The sequence below is a fragment of the Eurosta solidaginis genome, unplaced genomic scaffold (genome assembly GCF_040869045.1).
Source record: "Eurosta solidaginis isolate ZX-2024a unplaced genomic scaffold, ASM4086904v1 ctg00001089.1, whole genome shotgun sequence".
Classification (NCBI taxonomy): Eukaryota; Metazoa; Arthropoda; class Insecta; order Diptera; family Tephritidae; genus Eurosta; species Eurosta solidaginis.
Genome location: NW_027136927.1, coordinates 432,770 through 439,182, shown reverse-complemented (window position 1 = coordinate 439,182; position 6,413 = coordinate 432,770). Strand labels below are relative to the sequence as shown.

The 6,413-nt window shown below is 33.8% G+C and overlaps 1 long non-coding RNA gene across 1 annotated transcript; it reads right to left on the bottom strand.

Moving 5' to 3' along the window:
• Nucleotides 1-1,531: 1,531 nt before the first annotated feature.
• Nucleotides 1,532-2,419, bottom strand: LOC137235817 (uncharacterized). Its single transcript, XR_010948057.1, has 3 exons — nucleotides 2,344-2,419; nucleotides 1,794-2,117; nucleotides 1,532-1,722 (listed from the first exon to the last, which is right to left on the bottom strand). It is a non-coding gene; the product is annotated as an uncharacterized lncRNA (long non-coding RNA).
• Nucleotides 2,420-6,413: the final 3,994 nt, after the last annotated feature.

Here is a 6,413-nt window from a genome sequence, read left to right as displayed (position 1 = left end):
TTGATTTTAACTATGACAGCATGCGAATGCTTGTAAGCAAAAATTTAGTGAACGGGCTTCAAGTAAATGTGCCAAAATCTATTCCGTGTGTTGAATGCATGCAGAGTAAATGTGTAACAAAACCTTTTATATCAAGTTCAAATCGAGCAAGCGAATTACTTGAACTAGTACATACAGATGTATTTGGGCCAGTAAAAACATCGGCTGGTGGTTCGAAATACGTATTGACATTTGTAGATGACAAATCAAGATATGGTTTTGTTTATTCAAGGTTTTCGCTGAACGTCAAACTGGGTGTCTAATTAAAGCCATTAGAATTGACAATGGCACTGAATACACAAATAATTTGTTTCAGCAGTATGTAAAAGATTGTGGCGTTTTACATCAGTTCACGGTACCCTACACTCCGCAGCAGAATTGTGTAGCTGAACGCTATAACCGGACATTGGTAGAGATGGCACGGAGCATGCTAATTGGTGCGAACTTGACTGATACATTATGGGCAGAAGCTGTAAATACTGCAGCCTACTTGCGAAATAGGTCACCAACAAAAGCAGTCGATCAAATGACGCCTTATGAGGCATGGTATAAAAGAAACCCAGTTGTGTCACATCTAAGAACATTTGGATCAGTGGCTTACGCCTTAGATAAAAAACCTAAATGTTAATTCAAATGCTATTTGAATCTATGCCTATGATTCAGGGCAAAACAAATACAAAAGTGCTACAAGTGTATAGGGGTTGAGCAGCCCTGATAAGTTATGGAGCTTATTTGGGATTCATCTACGTATAACTAAACAAACAATTGCAAAGAAATGTTGTTTTGAAAAAGTATAGCAAATTGCGTCATTTCATTTCGGTGAATACCACAAAAATACGGTTGATTTGCTATTTTGATAGAGCAGAATATTTTTTTCAGCTAATTAAAACAAACAAAAACAAGTAAGGGTGTCTAAGTTGGGAGCTAACCGAATATTATATACTCAGCGTGGATCTAGAAATATTTTGTAATGCTTGATCGGAATAGGGCCGTGGCACCGCCAATTAACAAAAATGTCTCGTAAATTCCTTTTACAATAAAATTTGATAAGTGAAATATCATTGATACAAAACTATTTTTCGCTAAGATATAGCTTATTATTATAGTCTACACTCAAAAAAAGTTTTCCTAAAAATTAGTAAGCCCATATAAATTTAAGGACAAGAAGGGAACAAAATTGCACTAAAGCATTATCGTCCTCGAATAAAGGATATCATTTACTTAAGCTGAAAAAGCATAGGTCAAGTAAATATATCTTTAACTTTAGTAACAATTGTACTTTAAACAAAGAAATATTTTTCCTCAATTCAAGTACAAGTGATACTTAAAATTTTTGCAATTTTAAAGATATGTTAGCCTCAACACAAGTAGATAAAACTACTTCATTTTAGTACTAATATGAGTCTATATCATACTTACTTTTATGATATTTTTTCCTTTATAGAAGTAAATGTTTTACTCAGTAAAATAATTGTTCATATATATATGTACATTTATTTAAATTGTTATTAATAAAGCTTTTTACAAAATGTTTAGAAATAATATTTAAGTTTCACATACATACATATTCTTATTTAATATATGTGCCTTTATTGGTGGGTACGACATTTTTTTTAAATGAACGACTTTAATAAAAAAAAAATTTTGCTTCTGCTCATAAATATTCGCAAAATCGCTATCAATCTGTAAAAAATTATTATAAAAATAAATTATAGTATAATTTAATATAAATAAAATAAATTGAGAACATTTACCAAGCAGTAGCCAAAGCTTTGTTTCAAGATCGGCCACTCAGCCAAAATATGAGATATAGATGCAACTGATTTGAAAAATTGGGTTCTGCTGATAAAACAATGTTGCAATTTTTGTACAACCTCGTCGTAGGGTGGAATATTGTATAGAAGCCAGAGTTTATTTTCCTCACATTCAACAGTAGCTTGGATGACTGTTTGTGAATTTATTTGGGGTTGTTCATTCTCCTTAAAACTGTCTTTGCGTAACCGATAAAATGCGTTGTGATATTTCGTATATAGGGAGCCTCCTGGCTTTCTCCCCTTTCTATGTAAAAAATAAGTATCCTGAAACAAACGGTTTTTTATTAAGATTTTTGTTTTGGCTAATCAATTGGCTATTATATTTTATAGTAATTTTTTTTTGTATTATTTAGGGTATTCACAGGTTATCTTATTCGTCGTTTGTGCTATGTTATCAAATTTTATATTGGAAATCATAGCAACAGACAGAAACTAAAGACTTTACAACGAATACGACAGCCCAATTATTGTTTTGTAATTAAAACTCTACCTTGGTTTCTGTAGGAAAAATCACAACAAGTCTTTTAGAAATATTTTCGAATAATTTCGGCCGAGCTGCTATCTTATTATAGAGAATGTATGCGCAAATGGAAGAAGTTATAATTTTTCTCTGTGGTTCTGAAAGTTTTTTGTATATTTCGTACGACTTCAATAGTGCTACTCCACCAGAACTAGATTTTAAGACGTCTAAAATTGGAATCTATTAAAATTAATGATATTAAATTAATGATAGTTTCCTGGCTGTTTTTCCAACAATTACCTCATTTACGTCATCAACCGCATCACAAAAACTGTTGGTGATAGATTGTGTTGATCCACTGTGGCACTGGCCTTGTGATATTTACCAAAGACGCAAATCATGTTCAAAAATGATCCTGTTGCCAAACAGAGATTTTGGCACTATCTCACTTAAATGGCTGCCTTTCTATAATTCAAAGCCTCTAACGTTATGTTGTGCTCTAGAAAAAATAGTAATAACAAATAATAACAATTGTAAATATTAACAAACAGTTTTGGATGTCCGATTTGAGATGAACTGTGCACAAATTTGGATAAATGGTTTATACACTCTTAGCAAAAAGTTATCGGCATCTAACTTATCACCATGTATGCAGCTTCTTTGATAAAAGTTTATCAGTATACAGCAAAAATAATTCAAAAGGAATTAAAATATTCCCCTACGTTTATCACATTTATTACACTTTTACACTCTTAACTCACCTTTAAATAAGTCAAAAAACAATTCACCTTTCAAAGAAAATAACAAGTCTAAAAAATCAGCTTCACTCATGCTGCATTACACCGACACTCACAACTTCCAACTTTAAACTGCCAAAACTCTTTTATTTTGACAAAAATAATGAAATCTAACGGGACTTTGCGAAAAACTCCAGCCTGTTGCAAGCGGATGGTATGTATGTGCATGCATATATATCCACATTTATGTGGATTTACATACATATTTACTTATATTCGTATTGCTAGCCCTGTTATGAGATTTTGTTTTTATTTCCTTATTTTGAGGAACGTGTCTTAAACTTAAGTAAAATGTGTACTTGTTTCTGGTTTTAAGCCATTTGTTACTTGATATTCTCGAAATTTACTAAAAATTAGTAAAATTTTATTAAATATCAGGTCAAGGAAATTACTTACTTGTTTTAAGCGCGATTTTTCTTACATTTTAAGAACGAATTTCGTTAAAACCATAAGTTTTTCCTACAAAATTGGAAAATTTCCTAACTTTTGTGCAAAGTAGCATGTTTCCTTAACTTTAGGACAAAAATTTTTTGAGTGTACGACCCTTTTAAACATCTTTTGTATAAAAGTGGACGTGGTATTTAACCGATAACGTCCATTTTTCCTAGAAATGTTACCTGATATAAAGAAATAATATGTACACAGTCTTATTACGATCCTTTAATTTTTCTTCGACTTATGGCTCCCACCACGAACATTTTCAAAAATTTAAATTTTTTCCCTTTTCTCGTTAAAATTTCACTTGGAAAATTAAACACCATTGATTCAAGTTTTGCAAAGATATAGCTTATTTTGTTCGTCCATGGGCGGTGTCACGCCCATTTTCAAAAAAAAATCAAGAGTCTTAATATAAGTCCAATAATCAGGTTTTATGTGTTTTCCAAAACGTTATATATATAAAAAGTCGGCATGGTCACCATCCGATTTCCCTCATTTTTAATAGCGATGGGAGTTGATCGCCAAGGAACCCAAATACCAAATTGCAATACTAATGATAGTATCGATAATATGTCATTCAGTGTAGGCAGTAGGCCAAATATCAATGGCTTCGATTTCCCGGTGGTTACAGGGGCTGAATGTTACACGCTATACTTGCTATTAAGTCGAATGCTGTAGGATTCGATGGAATTAGCATACGATTTATCAAACTAATCCTTCCTTTTGTTATCTCTCCGCTTAATCACATTTAAAATTTTTCTATAACTAGCAGTAGTTTTACTAAAAAATAAATAAATGTAAGACGCGATAACCTCCGAAGAGATCTAAGGCCGAGCTTCCCTTCCAATTTGCGTCGTGCTCCTCTTGATTTTTTCCTACAAATTGGCCGGACGGGACCTACATGTTTTATGCCGACACCGAACGGCATCTGCAAGGCAGATAAGTTTTCACTGAGAGGTTTTCATGGCAGAAATACACTCGGAGCGCTTGCCGAACACTGCCGAGGGGCGACCCCGCTTAGAAAATTTTCTTCTAATTGAAAAACCTTATTTCTAAAATTTTTTGATGTGCTTTGCCCGGGGTGTGAACCCAGTCAATGAAAAATGCCCAAAGTTGTTCCGGTCCCCAAAACTAAGTCTCCGAGTTCCTGCATTGAGTTTAGGCCGATAAGTCTGTTGCCTTCTTTATCGAAGGTATATGAGAAGTTATTGGCAACGCAGATAACTGTCCATATAAATACGAATAATTTGCTAGCGGACGTCCAATTGGGATTCAGAAGAGGGCACAGCTTTGCGTCATCCGTGTTAAAGATTCTTGAAGGTATACGTCCAGCCTATGACAACAATGAACTCACTGTGTTAGTACTACTGGATTTCTCCAAAGCTTTTGATACGGTTGATCTCAAAATTCTTCTTTTCAAGCTCAAAGCCAGCTATAACTTCAGCCCTTTTGCTATCAAGTTAATGAGAAGTTATCACTCCGAGCGATTTCAACAGGTTCAATATGATAACCAAGTCTCTAGTGTACCACAGGGATATCGATTCAAGGCCAATATTGTTTACACTCTTCATCAATGACATAGCTACTTGTTGTCACAATCCCTCCATACATGTATATGCAGACGATACACAAATATACATGTCTCGACCTATCCGTCTTTCCGAAGACTTATTTGCTAGGCTGTATGAAGATTTAAGACGTATAGCAAACGGGGCTAACCTAAATAAACTAACTCTCAATGTAGCTACATCTAAGACGATTGCGTTAGCAAATACATCAAATGGCGTAAACAACCTTCCTGATATTATTCTCAATGGAGATAAAATAATTTTTCATAATGTGATAACTAATTTAGGTTATAAAATCAACTCTAAACTGACTTGTGTTGACCATATCAACCTCGTAAGCAAGCTATTGTAACGAATTTACTGCAATGCCTCTTATTTGCAACCTTCTACTAACGTTCGTATCGCTAAAGTGTTGAGTAAATAACTCCAATATTTAATAATACAAAATGGCCTTTATTAAAATACTTCACAATAACACTGATACTTCACAACCAATAGCTTGCTTAAATGAAACTGATTGTCGCGCCTCTACCGTTGCTGCCTTTTATACTCTGTGATTTCCTCGTTGCATCTTCTAGGCGCTTCCAGAATTTACTTAGTTACTGCTATAAAATTATAACTACAGATGCACGTGTATAGCTTCTCATATGCGCGTGTATTTGTGAGCGACACTTCAACAATTATAATTGCATACTTTTGGGAGCATCTCAGATAAGATATCTGTATTTGTTTGTGCGTCTCTTCTCCGCTGCGTGTACGTACATATGTGTAGACATAATGATTCATCTATTAATGTGGATACAAGTCACTGCTTAGCATCGCTTAGAGATTGCAGTACCCCTTAGTGTTGCTAATATCCATTACAATATATAATACCCTGAGTAATTTATACAGAACTGCTTATTTGTTACAACGAGACACTAAGATGAAACTGGTCAAAGCTCTAATAATACCTCAAGTCTCTTATGATGATATAAGGTAACCTGGACTCAATTTCCCTCAACAAATTGCAGCTGGCCTTTAATAATGTTGTCCGGTTTGTTTTTGTCTAAAAAGAAATTTGATCATATATCTTCATATGCAATGCAGATTCACGGATGCGATATTTATAATTTCCTAAAAATCGGAAATCTCTGTTTTTTGCATAAGCTAATACACTCACAAAAGCCGCTGTACTAACTTAACAAATTGAGTTTCTGCCTATCTACACGCACTTTGAATCTATTAGTACCGAATTTTAAATACACTACGTCATCTAGAATGTTCTTTGTTAGTACAATCCGTTTATGGAACTCAC